Genomic DNA, 18,801 nt, shown 5'->3' with positions numbered 1-18,801 from the left:
ATACTTGTATGTATGTGAAATATTTCCGTGCTCATTTTTTCTACAGTTTCCTTATATTGACTCACATTTAAATCAATGGTAGTGAGAGTTGGTACTTGTGATTTTGATGAGGACGATTATCCTTGCTCCAAGGCCATTAAAGCATAATTTTCAACTTCCTCATCTTCATCATTATCAAAATCATCCCAACTTTTTCCCTCTGCAATATAAGTTTTGCTTTGCTGTTTCTTCAGAAGAGCTTCATACTTTGCTTTCAGTTCAAGATAAGCTTTGTCTTTCTTTGCTTTCTTGGGTTTCCTGCATTCGGTAGCAAAATGGCCTAGTTCATCACAGTTGAAGCACCTTATCTTTGATTATTAGGTCCTGAATTATCGTAGAAGGGGGGTTGAATACGATAATCACTAAATTAAAAATTCTTTCGAATCTTTAGCGGATATAATATTTAGTGCTCGGTTAGTGGTTTCGTGTTCTTGAGAGGAATAGTGTTTGGAACGATAAAAACGAGGAACACAAGATATTCGGGGAAATATATATTCGTATATAAATCCTCGAGGGTGTTGCTACACTCCGGTAAATAAATTAACCGGCTACAATCTAAGAATAACAAAGTTCCTAGCTTCTACAAAGTTTTACAAATCAAATCATATACAATGATCTAGCTTTTGTCTCTACTAGGATTTAATTACCGGGTAACGATTATAATGCCCCTATGAATATACAAGAGTTAAATCGGGCATTATAACGTTACTCCGGTGAGAAGTTAAACGGATATTCAAGGTGCCGGAGCTTCTCTGTAAATCTTCGCTTCTTATTTTTTCAGCTCTTTTTTTTGTTGGAGAAGAAGATAAACAGAACTTTTTAGATCTGCTGCAAAGTGTAGACTTAATACAATAAAATGTGTGGCTGAGAATTCTTTGGCGACAACCTTTCAGTGGCGACAAGGAAAACAGGAGGGAGTAGTTGATTTGTGTGGCGACACCAATTAGCTCTGCTCTGTGGCGACAGGGGAATGGAGGCTCTCTGTGTGGCGACCATGTTATGTTATTATTACTGTAAGTACAAACTTGTACTTAACTTTTATAAAAAAAACTTAACCAACCACCTGTGGCGACATTATGTCACCTGTGGTTTCTTTTACTTCTTTTTTTTTCATTTCCTTTTTTTTGTTTTGTTCTTGCTTTTTTCTTTTTGTTTTCCTTTTCCTTTTTTTGTTTTCTTTTTCCTTTTTTTATTTTTCTTTATTTTTCTTTTTTTTGTTTCTTTTTCTTTTTCTTTTTAAGTTTAAATTGTAATTAATTTAATTTATAAAATAAACTTAAATATAACTTATATAAATAAACTAATTTAGATTTATAAGATAAACTTATTTAAATTTTATAAGATAAATCAATTTAAGTTTATTAAATAAATTATATTAAAGTCCTTTAAATAAATTTATTTAATTTAGCAATTAAACTTTGAGCTTCGCCAGTCCCCTGAGTTGTTTAGCTGTATACCCCGCGCACCTCTTCTCGTACTTTAACAGATAAACGTTCAATCCAAGTACGTTCGTCAACTTAACAATTCTTCTAAAAATAATACCCAGATTCCTTTCACGAGCTGTTGACGCCTAGTGCAACTGGTCTGGTTCACAGACGACTAACCCCGATTCAGGTCTTCGTATTATAGCCTTGATTACATTGTTAATCTTGCCTCAACTTTATTGCTTCGAACACTGACTGTCAATAAACAACTGTACTTTCACTGGAATCCTTTCTGGTACTTTAGACAACATCTTCATTAACCTCTGTCTATACCCTGTCTTCAATTCTTCAGATTCCTATGCTTCAAACACTGTTTATCTTCAATCAATGCCAATACACTGAAATCTTCCAGTAGCACTTGTATACTGAATCTTCAACATTTCTGAAACCCTGAAAGTCTTTAACCTTCGTTCTTCACTGAGGCATGATCATATTAATGAACTTCTTTCAGTGACCAGTAGACAGACTTCCAGCCTTCTTATAATCTTCTGATACTTTGTATTTGCCTTGTCTTCATTCTTCCTGATTTCTTGTGTAGATGTAGTATTATTAACCTGTCATGTTCTAGTGTTGTTATCGTGTTGAGTTATCACGTAACTGTTCATACAACTACGCAGTCTCACCAACAATCTCCCCCTATTTGATTGTTAAACCTAACAAACAAATTAAATAGAGAGGATAACTCAACTAACAACTAGAAAAAATAATGTACCAGGACTTGTAAATAATGCTACTAGTTTTCTGGATCAAATACTGCATTTCCAGATTTCTTGAGTAACTGAAATGAAAGATGCTTGTTCCTCTAGCACTAAACTGATCTTCACGTAGTTTCATCTTCATTTCCTTGGTTCTTCAAATCTCTGCCAGATACTACTTCTCAGTCTTGAAGTAATCATCAGCAGCTTCTTTTGTACAACCACATTTCCTGTTGAGAAGCGCATATCTCTCTTGCTTCTCCCCCTATGATAATGAACTGCTTAAAGGAGATCAACTTCGTCTACCACCTCTCCCGTACAATAGGATCCGCAGATAAGAACTGATGGTACTCCCTTTTTGGAAAACAACTTCTCCCCTTATGAAGAATAGTGATGAACCAAACCACTTCTTCTGATTACCAGGAAATCACCTTGTGTTTACCACCTCTCCCGTACAATAGGATCTGTAGTTACAAACAAAAATGGTGTGGTGTAGTGTACATATGATTTACCTTTTTCTTCCATCCTGCTATTTCCCCCTTAGTTGAGGAATCCTCCAAACTATTATATAAGCTTTTATCTCCCCCTTAGAGAAGAAATGTATGCTGTTGTCTGAAGGAGTTCTCATATTTCACTTGGTTGGAAAAGAAATAACAAGTCAGAGTCTGATCAGTCATGTCTCGTTAAATGCTGCAAGTATGACTTCACTGTTGATCATCCTGTTAACCAATCTTCCCAACTCCTTATACCTCCCAAATGTGAGATCACCAAGTGTTACCAATTGTGAGCTCCCAAAGGTCCCGAAGTATTCTAATATAATCTGTAAATGTTAGGTCCCTAAGAGTTAGGTTCCAATCATAAACAGATTCAAGACCCGAAGCATCAAGAATCATGTTTAGGGATTGGGAATGGGATATGGTTTTTGTCTTTCTTCCTCACTGTGAGTGTGTGATTCTGTTTCGTGTACCTCACAAATGTTTCACTCTTCTCTCCACTCGTGCTTACACTCATTCTCACAAGTGTATCACTCCTCTCATAGCTCCAAAATCCAGTTGTACCTGCAAGGAAAATCACCTTAGCCATCCTGAAGGAGGTCACATGTGGTGTAATGGGAGTTCGCAAATCCCCATCCTTGTTAGACTCGTCAGATGAATCTGAGTCATAATCTACAATTTCTAGTTTCCCTTTTAGGGTTCCAGATTTGAACTCTGGGAAGGTAAACAGTGATCCAAAGAATTTAGCGTAAAGATCAAAGTTCCCTTCTAATGTCTGTGAAGACATTTCCTTGTGACTCATCAGGTAATATCTGAATCATTGTCAACAAGTTACCGATTTGCACCTATGTCAGATACACTATCCGCAGATGCATCCAGGTTTATTATTCTTGGGGAGGTAGACATTAACCACTGACATATTGCTATTGGATCAGTATCCTCTCCCAACACCTGTAAAGGCAATTAGTCCATTAAAGAACCTTAAACAATCGAATCTGACCTTAAAATGGTCAAAACTCTTGTTTCCGTCAACTCATCCTTTGTGTGTGTAACATTTCCTTGTGCATCAAGAATTGTTTATGTTTGAGGTGGTGACACTACATCGGATACCCTGACCAACAGGCGAATTTCAAAAGACGCACCCTGTTGAGAGGATGAATCTAGTAACTATTTTTGTGCCTTTTCAGCCATTACATCTTTTTGAGAAGATGTATGGGGGTTAGCAGTTGTCTCAGTTTAAATACTACTCATCTTTGTAGGAGACAAAGCTGCTGGGTTGACTTCAGAACCTTCCTTATGTGGTGCACTAAGGCACTTTTCCCTCACGCTCATTCATACTTCATTTTAGTGGTAAAAGAGTGTTGGTTGGTTCTGTTTCTGTGTTTGTCTTTACAGTCTGGGATAAAAGTTGTGGGTTTTCAACCTCATGACTATCAATGAAAGAATGCCATTGGAGGCTGAACCTGCATCACAGAACATATGGCAATATAGAGACAAAATGCACTTAAGATCTATAATGAATGAAAATTATGCATTTAATCTTTTGAGAGAAATGATGTACAGTAGTGATTTCACAAAGATTTTAATGAAATAAGTAATCACCAATGTAGAAAGAAGTTTGATTTTCTCCTAAAACTGTTTGAGTGCATAAGTCTGTTTTTATGCCTAAAAAGATAAATGATTTGATAAGACACAAACTGATGACCTAACAGTATTAAAAAGAGAAAGGAAGATTTTGTCTTTCAATATGAATAAGTTTTTGTAAAAGTATTGATGACTTAGGGTAAAGTCTAAGCAATTCTCATTCATGACAAAAGCTCCATAATCTATCTTTATAAAATTATAATCAACAACATTGTGTATTGATCAATAATCTTAATAAGACTGACTATGCTGCTAATTTCAAATTGTAGCGAATTAGATATAGCAACTCATATAAACTCACTAGAACTTAAAATCCCACAATTATCTGCAATAAAATATTAACAATATATCATTGTTTGATACTTGTCAAGTATTTTAGATACCAATAATTATGTTGCATCCTATTTTAAATATTAAAATAAGATATCAATGAATTAAATACCAATTATCTATCCAAAAGGACATCTGCATTCAATTTCATATACCATACAATTGTTAACTCCTAACAACTGTAATATCTCAAACAATATTGATTCCATAAATAAAGCAACATTAACCATCATTGACTTGTTTGCAATCTTAGAAAAATATTCTAAGTTCCATATACTTTGATCCATTGAGTATTGCATCTATTATCAAAGTGTTTAGGAATTTGCAAGTAAGTGTAAAAATTATTCTAAGTGGACAACATATGGTTATTTATAATAAAGCATCAAACATTATAACCATAGTTGTACTTAAGAAAGATTTTTACACTTTTTATATTAGTATAAGTGACTGAAGATAATCATTGATTACTTAGAGGAGTTCTAAGTAATGTCACAAATACTAATACTTCACAATTAGTTCATATTTAAACTCTTAACTAAATATCATTAACTGATATAAGTCAAGAAATTACACACAACTAATCATGTTGCAATCATTTTCTGATTTCAGTGAATTCTTGAGATATAAACATTGCTAAATTCACTAAAACGAAAATCTCATAATTAACTTATAACACATAAGTTACAATCAATATACTAGATATAAATTGTTGACAGATTTAGTTATAATCAATCATGCTGCTTATTTATTTTAAGTTAGTTTGAATTATGGAGCAAATAAAATCATTTCCATAATCCAAACTACCCAAAATAAATATTAAATAAATAAATACTAAATATCTATGAGTTAGATACTAGCACTTAAATTTTTTCATAATTATCATGGAATAATCACCAATAGGATATATGACTTATATACATGGCAATCACTCTCTGGATAATTAATAATTTTAGAAATACTTTCTAAGCATATAAAATATTGAGAGTTTTATACACATAACTTAGAAAATACTTCTACTTTCAATATTAGTGATTTTAGAAATAAGCATTGATTACTTATAACAAAAATTTTAAATAATATCACTATTACTAAAAGTACCACAATTATTCGTACATGATACAAATAACTATGCTGCATATTATTTTAATACAATTCAAATTATGAGACTGATATGGAATGAAATTGTCTACATTCATAATTTAAATCAATTAAAATAGTATTCAAACTTAATGCTATAATACTTAACTACCACAAATGTATATGACATTGTACTCATGATAGTCAAGATAGTAGCACTAAGTACGAGGTACTGGATTACCGATAAATTCACAAGTCCTTTAAATATTGAAGATTTAATACTTGTGAACTTATATGAAGAATTCCTTACGGATGGGATTTTTAACTAATATGCAATGAATGATATTCAACACTTACAAACCAGTCTTGAAAAATTAACTTTATCAAGTGATTTAATAAATGTTTCTGTCAGTAACTCTTTGACTAAAAGACATGCTCTCGAAATAAATGATACCTGGTGTGAAGGTGCCTTGTCATAGAGTGTTCACAGAGTTGTTGGGTTTGAGGTTGTTTCTTATCATAACAAGAAATTAATCTTCTTCCACAAAGTTGACAGCTTCCTAAGATGCTTCTCCTGTCACTTATGTTGACAGCTTCAGAGATGCTTCTCCTGTCTTTCTTACAACCTGCGTAATCTATATCTGTATAGCGAAACATGTTAAGCACAATATCTTTAGGGTACTTTACTCCAAGAGTTGGTAGTCACTTAAGATATCTAATAATCTTGTTAATATCTATACAATTGGATTCTCTAGGATCCACTTGGAACCTTGCATATTGGCATCTTGAGAACATTACATGTTGTCTATTAGCATTTGAGTAAAAGAGTGAGCTCGTCATACCTTTATAGCTTGTTATTATACCTGAGTTGCACTGATCAAGATTTAGTGGTTTCTGTTGGTAAGTAGTCTTGGCATGTTCAGAATCTTCCAAATTTTGCATCTTCAAAAGATCCTTAACTTACTTGTATTGCCATCATCCTTTTGGTTTACTTGTGCTCCCAAAAGAATTGTTCTTTTGGCTTGCTTGAGCTCCTAAAAGAATTATTTTAATGGCTTGCTTGAAGTAATTCCAAAAAGAATTATAACCTTTCCAACACGCTCCTCCATACCTATTCTGCAATTACTTAGCAAATAATCTTGCACAAGTCTTTGTTAGTAGATCAACATATAACATTATCATTATATCAGAGCACATATATAACATTATGTTTGTGCCTAGTACTAGTTCATATTAGACTGTAACTTCAGTTAGAGTGCCATACCATGTCCTTGACGATTGCTTGAGTAGAATACTAGTTCATTCCAACCTGAAGTGAGCTTGTTAAGAAGAGATATATATAGTCGAATTGATCTGCTATTGCAAAGTCCATGAACTATTTTGCATTGACTTCCTCTTTTGACTCACCAACCAGGAGTGCACTTGTACACACTTACCAGAGTAAAATTCCAGGTAGAATGTACATCAGGTGCCTGATATGTCATAATATCCTCAAGTCTTGTCACTGGTGCTATCTGTTAGATACTGCTTCCTGATAATAACGTAGCATCCAGTTTGGCCTTGTCCCTCGTAACAATGTCATTGTCATCCAGTTTTGCCTTCTGGTTATCCTTGTACCAATTAGAATATTGTCATTTGGTTTGGATACCAGCTTCCCTATAATCTGCTTGCTGACTGATTGAGTTCATCTTGCTTTACAATCACCCAATCAATCCGGATCTATCAGAGCTTCTGTAACTTTCTTAGTTTCTTCTTCAGATAAAAAACTAGAGAAATAATCATTCGCACTCAGTAGCCCTGCTAATCATTACTCCACCATCTGGATCACTTAAGAACTAGACTCTGGGAATAAACTTGACATCAAACCCTTTGTCTCAGCAGATATGTTCTTGTTGTGTCCTCTGAATTTTCAATATGGTGTTGTGTCTGACTAGTTGATCCTTCATTTTGCTCCCCCTAAGCTGTTGCTGGGATTTCCTGAAAATCCTTACCCTTGCTGACTGGGTTCATTGAAATAATGTGTTGTGTTATACACTGCCATTCCACTGCTTGGATATGAATCATCAATACCATTAACCTTTAACAGCTTGGAGCATGGAGTTGTTGAACTGTGCACTTAGACTTTCAATCATCTTCTGTTGATCAATCATAAATGCCCTGTAGGTTGTATACTCCAATGAGTAGCCATGGAAAATATCCTAACTAGTCTTAGCTGCAAATGCCAAGATCTCCAAACAACTGAAAACATTTAATTGTTTGATTATGTAGAATATTCTCTCCAAACATTTTCAGGTTATCCAGTGTTTGCTTCCGTTGGCCATTAACTCATTAGTGGTCTTCATGTATACATCCTGATCAAGGCTTGATCTTACTTGTTATAAACTACATTGACTGCTTCAGCCCTTTGGTATTTAGAAAGTCTTGATTAGATTGATATTTCCCTTGTAGCTTTATTCAAGTTTCAGTTCTTCCTTTGTACCACTACATTCTGACACGGAGCTCCCAGTGCTGAATATGTCTCTACAGTTGCTTCCAGTTTGATCTCCTGATATGATCAATCACCATCTGTGATATCTTATCTTGAGAATGCACGAAGAACAACTTTGTTTCACAAGAGTAGTCAACCACCATCACTAAGGTATATCTTTACTTGATGTGATGTTGTCTTTGAATTTTCTTTCTGACATGCCTCACATTTACCATCTTCTGAATTCAAGATGAGGCAGTCCTCTCACTAACCACTTTTCACAAAAGAGTTCCTTGAGTTGATGTTCAAGGGTGAGCTTCCAATGCCATAGCTAAACTTCTGTCAGATGAAGCTTTATAGTAGAAACCATTGACTTCACATTTTCTGAGATTCCATTCTAGCCATGAGCATATCCTTTCCTTACTCTAAAAAGAGCAAGCTTCTCAATCTTCCTGCTTCAGATGATATACTAATCCTTCATTGAATTGATATTTTATCCTTTGATGCAGAACTGTCTGATAAGAGGATTTGTGCCTTGATTCTCCAGCAAGGAAGTTGCTTCAATTGTTATCAGTGACTCCAATAATTAGTTGTTATCAGTGATACCAATTGTTCAATCCATGATGACATCCCTTTTTCTTTATAGTTTATCCCGTAATGAAAACCTTTGCTGTCATCTCCAAAGATTATTGACGGAATAGCTTTTGTCAATCACATTTGATTGTGAGGCTCTTTCTTTGATCATATGCATTGAGTATGAATTACCAAGAATACATATGAATCAATTAACCTATTATGTCCTGCACTCATAAATGGATTAACAGTTCTTGGTACCCAACTTATCAGTTTGGGTCCAGTTGGATTAGAGATTTTACTATAAACAGAGATACCAATAACTACAACCTTATCATGCTAATTCTTATCTTTGACTGACCATTTTCTCCATTTTAATACCCTTGACAAATTTGTCTCTATGTTAGGGGAAAATTGGTTCCAACCTTACATAAGGAGGACTAGCAGTCTTTACCCTATTATAATTCTAAACATACTTTTTCTACAATTAATGCAAGTACTAAGAGTTGCATACATGGCATAGAAATAAACAAGCATTGAAATAGGAGTACATGGCATACATTCAGAAACATTACGCATAAGAATTAAGCAAGACAGGCATGATATGAAACAAACAGAATTAACAAATAAATCACTAATTCTATCTAGACCAGTCTTGTTGATGTATCTCATCTAGCTATCTCAATCCAATTATAAATTAATACATATTAACAAATAATTCAGATCAAATGAATAATTCACAATGTAATAGGATACAAAAGATAAGCATAAACAAAGGTCTTAAGTGCTGGAAAACATATATTTCATTAAAGTAATTAATCATGTTCAACAAATGTTCAAACATATATTTAAGATCATCTAGAGTAACATGCACAAGTTAAATATCATTCATATTTACCAGAAAAATAGTCTAGTGAACTAGTTCAGCATTATCTATGTGTGATGTTATCATGCTCGTGCGAGTGTTAAACATTTAAACATTATGATCTTATCATGCATTGAATATTGAGAGCAAAGTATTGCAGTGGTTCAAGAATTTGAAACCTGAGATATGTGAGTTGGACAATCTTCAGAGATTGCTATGAAAGCAAGATATTCATGATTCTCATCATCTGATCCATCCCAACTCTTTCTTGTGCACTATAAGTTTCGACTGACCGCTTCCCTAAGAAAACATTCCACCTTTGTCTCAACTCTTCAACTGAAACCCTACTCATCCTTGTTTGTCAAGCTTCTTGTTCTGTTATAGCAAAACCCGTGATAGTTACTTGACACATATGTATTGTCATACCTGTAGCTATCAAATCTTGTTTATATCCCAACCTCAGTCTTGTAATCACTTCTTGAACTGAATATGTAAAAGTCTTTGCTTCGGAATAGATATGCTTGATCCTTGGATATAGCTTATGTACTCCTTGTGAATCTGATGCGACTAAACTTCCTTGACAGGTGAAACACTGCCCTGACGTCCAGTCCCTCAAGTAATTCTACCTGAGCTTCCTTTGATTCATCTATCAGTAACTCTTACATTTTGTCGAGAGGTTCCAACTTTACTGCATGTAACTGAGATATTTGTTTGTCCCCGCTATTCTCTCTAACCTCCATAATTCCTGCCTGTATGATCTCTGTGATTTTCGGATAAATGTAGCATTGGTACAAACCACTGTGTGACTGTATAATCTGGAATCATAGAGTTGTCTCCACTTTAACAGCCCGGAGGAATCCTGAGTCTACCAATCCTTGAGTACCCTTAATTTAATATTTAAGAAAAATTTAAATTTCCAAAATTTTTAAATTTCTTAAAAAATAAATTAATCAAAAATAAATATTTATGTAAAATCTAATTTTTAAAAATTTCGAATTTTCTTAAAAATTAAATAAAACGTAAATTATTATCTAAGAAAAATTTAAATTAAAGAATTTTAAATTTTTAAGGAGTAATAAATAAATCAGAAATAATTATTTGGGGTTACAAAAAATTGTTAAGTGCACAATTATTTCTTTGGCGATCAGGAATGCCTTTGGCGACTCAGATATCCTATATAACTGTGATCGCAACAGAGTTCTTTTAGAAAAAGAACTGAACTCGTCTGTGGCGACAGTTACAGTGCAGCTAATTGTTTCATGTCAGTACACGAGTTACTCCGTGGCGACAAAATCAGGTCGCAACAGAAGTGTTAGGTCACACACACTGTAGAGGGGGTGAATACAGTGTAAAGTACAATCAAATCGAACTTTAATATCATAAGTAACAGAAAATAAACTTTATTGAAACAATAAACTCTGTTACAGTATGGAACTGTTACCTCTCAGTGATGAACAAATATCACGAGAGCTGCTAGGGTTAATACGAATAATCTTCTCGAATATGATAACACTTATAGTGTAAACCCTATGTCTGTGTTTATATACTACACAGTTACAAGATAATCGCTAATTGATATGGAATATAATTCTGCTTCCTAAAATATATCAATCAGATATCTTTTCTTCCAAGTATTCTATTCTTCATAGAATTCCTTTTTCATGCATATCTCTTCTTATGTTTATCTCGATCTTCTTTCCTTTAATCAGCTACTGTCCTTATCTGAACGTCCTTCAGCACTTAAGTTCTGATATCCATCTTCTGATGATTATCTCCGGATAATATAAATACTGATATCCTTAAGTCCTGACTTCCAGTAAGTACTGATTTATTCTGTTTAAGTAAGATCTGATAACTAAACATAAATTATATTAGCCATGACATTATCAAATATATCTAACAACCTCCCCCAACTTGTAAATTAGCATAATATACAAGTTTAACAGATATTTGATGATGTCAAAAACATTAAGTACAAATGCATGAGAATTAGACTAGATAACTACAACTTACAGTCCTTAAAGCTTTACCAACATTTAACTTCTGATAACTGCTTCAGTCTGTACAAATATCAGAATTTAATCAATTGTAGATCTTGACTTGGCTTCATCTTCTGATCTCTCTGATGTCAGGAGTTGTTCTGAGATAGTTCTTCAACAAACATTTCTCAGCATATCTAAGTTCATCAATCATCCTCCTTTTAGCATCTTTAAGCTCTGCAGTATCTTCACCAATTTGAAAGATTGCAGCCCTGAGATCATTAATCTTAGCTTTTCTTATATCCTGATCCAGTCTGATCAAATATGCTTTATCAGACTCAAGATTGAATTCCACAGCCCTGTAACCTAGAAAGGTAGTTATAATCTTAGCAGTGTTGGGCTTCATTTCAACTATATCACCCTTGTGATCTCTGTACTTTGGAAGATATGTGCTGTCAGACTTAACAGAATAAAGCCTTTTCTGTCTCTGAATCTGATCCTTCAAATAGTTTGCAGCACTTTCTGTTAATCTGTCATTCACTTGAAGTAAGAATAGTACATGCTCCAGTTCTTCAAAATACTTCAATGGAATGGCATTTTGCCTTATATGATAAACCCTACCATCTGTCATGAAGTACAACAAGATGTGTTCTTTCAAGTAGGTATGGTAAACCATTTGTACAGATTCCAGTTGATTCAATCTCTCAGGAGTTGCTCCAATACCTGGTTCACTCAAGGAAGTTGGATCATTGGTAGTGTTCTGTATTCTTCTTTCATCAGCACTTCCCAATCCAGTTTTATCTCTTGCTTCATTTCCAGTAACTACTCTTGCTTCAAAACCACTTGCAGCAGTCTTCAAAGGTTGAGTCTGATTTGCTTTAGTGAATCCTGGTAGGAGTGTCTTTGATCTATCTTCTGATATCAAGTTAACTTGAGCTATGTTAGAGGTTACTTGCTTCTTTGGAATATCAGAACTTACTGTCTCTTGACTCTGAACAACTTGAGCCATGTCAGAGGTTGTTTTAAGAACTTTTCTTGAAGTCAGAGCAAGATCATCCTTTTCATCAGTGATTTCTTCAATCTCAGGAGGCACATAAACCTTGATAGGTTCACCAACCTTTTCTTTACCCTTGGATCTTGGATCTATCTGCGGTTGTGATTTAGCCAATGTTGCTTCAGTATTTGTCCTTTCTTTTATCACAATACCTTTGAGTTTTGGAAGTGTCTTTTTACATTAAGTCTGGCTTCTTCTTCCATTAAACTCTCCAAGTCCATTCTTGGATTTTCCCGAAGAAATAACTGTCTTGACATTTCTTCATCAAGATCTAAAAGTTCATCAGAACTTATCCTTTTACCAGTAGCAGAACTAATTCTTTTCCCAGTATCAGAACTTGTCCTGTAACTTGTGATTTCAGCTTTTCTTGATGAGAAACCTCTACCTTGACTATGACCTCTACCCATTCCAGAGTTTCCTTGATCATCATTTTCATCATCCTTCCCTTTCAGTGTCTTGGCAGTCTTGCATTTGGACTTAATTACTCTCTCCCCCTTTTTGGCATCAGCAAGTAGTGGAAGAGAGACAAGCAATTCCACTGAGGCTTGGATTTCAGTAAGTTGAGATTTCTGAGAAGCTTGATTTTTCAGAATATCATCAATCTGAGCTTGTTGTTTCTCTTGAGTCTTCTCAATATAAGCAATCCTGTCAAAGGTAGGTTGGAAGAACTTTTTCTTATCAATCTTTTGAACTTGTTGCTGTTTGATGAATTCTTCCTGAATCTTGTGTAGCTCTGCATGAGTATTTGAATGGAGACCTTGAAGATGTTTAGTACTCAATGCAGTGACTCTAAGTTGGGTTTTGAAATTATCAGTATTTAACATCTCATCAGCTTTTGTCAATTGCTCAGCCAGATTCTTTGCAGATGGAACACAAGTAATTGAGTTTCATTCCTTAGTCCACTCCTGACCAGCAGGAGTTTCACTCCAAGGCACTGGTGCTTCTCTGGTAACAAACTTCTTAACAAGTTCAGATTTAAGAACTGTTTATTGAGGGGCATGTCCTGAAGGACCTGCTTCATCAGTATCTGTTTGTAAAGCAGCATCACCAGTATCTCCAGCATTTGCAGCATCAGAACTTACAGAATCAGTATCTTCTGATAGAACAACAGTGTGAGTAGCAATGGAGGCTTCAGCATCCTCTAATTGCTGATCTGGTTCCAAGTTCTGATCAACATCCATATCCTGATACTCACCTATATTCTGATCATCAGCATCTAGATGCAGAGAAGGTGTAGTAGATAATTCTGGAGTTTGAGCAGCATCAGTAACAGGTGTTGGTGATGGATTAGTTGTTATTGGAGCATCTAAGTAAAGTACTTCAGGCACAACCAAGGTCTGAATATCTATATCAGCACTTGTGCCTGTATTAACAGGAGATACAGACTTTTGAACAGGAGACACAGATGGTGTGTTGGCCTTTTCAGTAACAGCTTCCTGAGGTGGAGTTGATGGAGAAGCAATGGCTTTAGCAGATTCCTTTTCTTATGAGATCAGAGATTCCTGATCCCCTTCCTTAGCTGCTGCTTCTTCATCATCTGAAACTGGCCTTTTTGCCCTCTGTTTCTTGTATCTCTTTGAAGATATGGATTCCTTGGGAGTTTCATCAACAGTCATTCGTCTAAGCCTTTTGAGAAGCCTAGATCCCCCAATTGCAGAATCCTTCTGAGAAGGAACTTTCTCAGCTTCTTTGACAACAGGTTTTGATGTAGTAACCTGTTCCTCACTGTCAGATTCATCTCTCAAAACAATCCTCCTTCTCTTCTGAGGTGTTTGAGGAACAGTCTTTGTCCTCTTAGGCTTGGAAGATGAAGGCTTCACAGTAGGTGCTGAGGATAAGGGTTGAACTGTCTGTGAAGTGGAGAGATAGGATTTGATATATTTCCTAAGGGTTGGTTGAGTAGTATGGGTGGTATGTTCTGATGGTTGTTGTGGTGTTTGGGAGGTGTTTGGGAGGTGTTTGTTGGTTGGACATCAGGATAAACAGATCTATAGGAATCAGGATCAGCATTTACTAAGATCTGCTTCACAGACTGAGGAATCTGTAAAGATCTAACCACTGGTTTCTTAGTGTCAGCATTTACCAGGTCATTAAAGTATCGTTTTGCAACCTTAAAAGGTGGAGTTAAGGAACTGATTAAGTGAGGTGCATCAGTACAAAAATTATATATAAGTTGACAGAATCTAGCAAAGTAGACAACATTCCTATCCTCTGTCATCCTATCCCCAATAAAACCTATTATAGCCGTTGCAAAATCAAAATGAGTTTGGTTTATAATGGCATACCCGATGTGCTGACTCATTATACGGATGGCATCAAAATTCGAACATTTGTTCCCAAAAGCTTTAGTGATGCAGTGGAAGAAGAAGCTCCATTCCCTTCTGATATAAGCCCGTTTCAACTGCCCAAGCTTTGCCAAACTCTGTTCATACCCCAAACTGGCCATTAACTCCTGAAGAGCCGATTCCTCTGGAATTGAAAAAGTACATCCTTCTGGGAGATGTAGAGCCTTGCGTATTATACCAGGAGTGACTGCATATGAAGAATCACCCACTTCGAAAACAATACTAGGAGTACCATTTGGACCACCATTATCAAAGTTTCCAGTCCTCCAAAGTGTCAGAACTTGTTGGCTTGAGAATACTGAAGGTTGGGTCAATGCATACCCGATTTCACTGTGTGCAAGAAGGTCTTGCACAAAATGCAATTCAGACGGAGCTTCAGCATTATCAAGAATAACAGCATAATTGTTTGGAACAAATTTAGCTCCATCAATGATTAAATCCTTAGATGCCATGAAAGTAATCGAGAGGTTTAAGTGCTTGTTAGGTGTTTGATAGAATGTCTATATGAAAAACCAACGTTAGAAGAAGAAAGAGAGTAAAAGCAAATAGAGAGAAAAAGTGTGAAAGGAAATAAAAGATTAAAAAATCCTCTCTCTGTCTTACTTATACTTTTGAAAAAAAAAATGTAACCGTTGGACACCTGTCAGACATGCAGTAAAAACGAATAGTTAATGGGCACGAGAAAACAGTAATCATTACTTACCCACTTGCAGTTTTTCAAGGAAAAACCGTTCCACTTACCAAGTTATTCCATTAATCAAGGTGAAACAGTTTTAATTCAAAATTGAAACTGTTCCCACTTATTTAATTATTTTTCACTGCAACATCAATATTCTGAAAAAAAAATCCGAGTGAAAATGACCATAATAAATCAGATGAGCAAGTACTGATAAAATAAAATCAGAACTTAAGTTAAAACAGAATTGATATGGTCATCAGAATATGAATATGTATCAGGATTTATCAATGCATTACAAAATATCTCAGAGACAAGATCTTGAAACAAAAACAAATTTCATTAATATATCAAGAGAATACATTCATGAAATTTAAATTACATCAGAACTTGTACAAGATTTCCCTAAGCTGCTAAACCTAACGTCAACAGCCTTTGTCCTAGCTCAAGAAGCAGGGCAAGGCTGATGATGAAGAAAAACAGGAAGAAGAAAATAAATCATTTCTTCTTCCTACTCTCGACAAACAGAATAGCGAGTCGTATGATTCGCTCTTGCTGACGGAGAACTTCCAGCCTTTCCTCCTCCAATCGCTCCAGATGGCGATGGTAGTCCATGTAGAAGAACAGGAGGTGGGTAAGTACCTCCTGGGGAACAGAGTCCCATATCTCATCAGGAATGGCAGTGACGTGCCATTCCTGCTGCCAATCGGCACAGCTCAACTCCATGTTGAATGTTTCGTAGTTCAAAAACATATTGTAATTGACCATGGTGTTTTTGATAGAAAAAGTATGAAGGTGAGTTTGTGATAAAAGAGGTGATGGGAAGGCTGATGTGAAGTGGTTGTTTATATAGGCAAGAGAATGCCAGGAGACGCAAAGAAATTTAATGCTGACAGGTGGAATTAATTCCACCTTGTCTCCCCAGACTTGGAAAAAGAAAAACATTCATTGGAAAGAGAAAACATGGTTTAATGCGCACAAGAAGCAAGTAAAAGTTGACTGTTCATGTACGAGTACCACTATCCCTAACTATAGTGACTATTAATCTTCCACTTCAACAGTATTTAGGTTTAAACTAAGACTGTTGTCAAATTTTATCCACAAATAAGTCAAGTAAAGAATCAGACTGTAATATCAGAACTTAGACTTATATCAGAACTTAACAGTCATCTGAACATAATTTCTTAACTCGAAAAAGGAATTCCTATTTTAGTAAGTCCTCACACAAATTCTGATTTATATTCTTCAGAACTTAATCATCAGAACATGCAATCAGAACTTGTCCTCAGAATTTGTGCAATGTGACACAATGACTGTTCATCTAAAATAACATAGATCCCCACAGTAATTTTCATCATTCATATGGAGTGGTTAGTGTGTGCATTAAGCTAAATATCAGACAAAGAGAAAAGTATGATTCACTTCAGTACATCTTAGAAATAAGGCATAACTAAAACTTTACTAAAAACATGTCAATATTCTGAAACCTACTATTGAATGAATTCATGCTTGAGTCCACCTCAACTATTTTGTGCTAATTTTGTGCATCTTTTTAAATTCTATTTTACAGTGGCTTCTCAGTGTAAGTGAGTCACGACTGCTTATCAGAATTTATGCTATTATTAGAGTATTTCTCCAGTAATCATAGAGTGTGAAAAGTCACCAAGAAAATATTTTATTTGCTTTTCTGATGCATATTACTTAATACCAGCAATGCACTTGGGTCTTCCCTTCCATATTTTTACTCTAGATCTCAAAGGAGTACCTGATTTTTAATCCTTGTTTCTCTTTTTTTTTTTCTTTTGATAAGTGAGGTTTATCAGCACTTAGTACATTCAACAGATTTACTAGCATCAGAATTTAACAGATGAGTAGCATTATTCTAGTTTGTAACTTAGTAATAAGATAGACAAAGTAAACTCAACTAAGCTCAATTATCAGAATTTGCTTGTGTCAATAGATTTCCACATAAATAATTACTTCTTACATGGGATCCCTTATTTATTGAAGACTACTAGGTCAGCATCTAGCACAGTTATCCTCATAGGATTGAATAGTTACCTAAACAGACATATCTCTATCAGAGTTTAGAAATATTGATCAGACAACAGTCAGTACTTATACATATTTTTCAATTAAGCACAGAATACACAAAGAGATTGAATTCTGTAAATACTGATCATAAAGTCTGATGCAACAGAACAAAACTAAGCAGATTTAGAGAAAGAACCTGAAACCATTCCAAGTTCATTTACCAATCTTGTAAAAGTAGCTTCACACAATGGTTTTGTACCTTCATCTACATGTTCCCTGATGAAGTGGTACCTAATGCTGATGTGCTTTGTCATAGAGTGTTGAACTGGATTACCTGTCATAGCAATAGCACTTTGATTATCACAGTAAATAGGGATTTTGAAATATGTTAACCCATAATCCAGTAACTGATTCTTCATCCAAAAAATCTGTGCACAACAGCTTCCTGCAGCAATATATTCTGCTTCTGCAGTTGATGTGGAAATTGACTTTTGTTTCTTGCTAAACCAAGAAACCAATCTGCCTCCAAGAAATTGGCAGCTTCCACTTGTGCTTTTCCTGTCAATTTTGCAACCTGCAAAATCTGCATCTGAGTAACCTATTAGTTTAAAATCTGATTCTCTGGGATACCATAATCCCAGATCAGCTGTTCCCTTAAGATATTTAAAAATTCTTTTCATAGCTGTTAAGTGAGGTTCTCTTGGATCTGCTTGAAATCTTGCACAAAGACAAGTAGCATACATGATATCAGGTCTACTAGCAGTTAGATAGAGTAGAGAGCCAATCATACCTCTGTAATCAGTAATATCTACTGATTTACCAGTATCCTTATCCAGTTTTGTTGCAGTGGCCATGGGAGTGGATGCACTTGAACAATCTTGCATTCCAAATTTCTTCAACAAGTTTCCGGTGTACTTAGTTTGACAAATAAAAGTGCCTTCTTCATTTTGCTTGACTTGAAGGCCCAGAAAATAGCTAAGTTCCCCCATCATACTCATCTGATACCTTGACTGCATCATTTTGGCAAACTTCTTGCAAAGTCTGT

This window comes from Apium graveolens, chromosome 9, assembly GCF_009905375.1.
Source record: "Apium graveolens cultivar Ventura chromosome 9, ASM990537v1, whole genome shotgun sequence".
Taxonomy (NCBI): domain Eukaryota; kingdom Viridiplantae; phylum Streptophyta; class Magnoliopsida; order Apiales; family Apiaceae; genus Apium; species Apium graveolens.
This window is presented reverse-complemented; position numbering follows the sequence as displayed.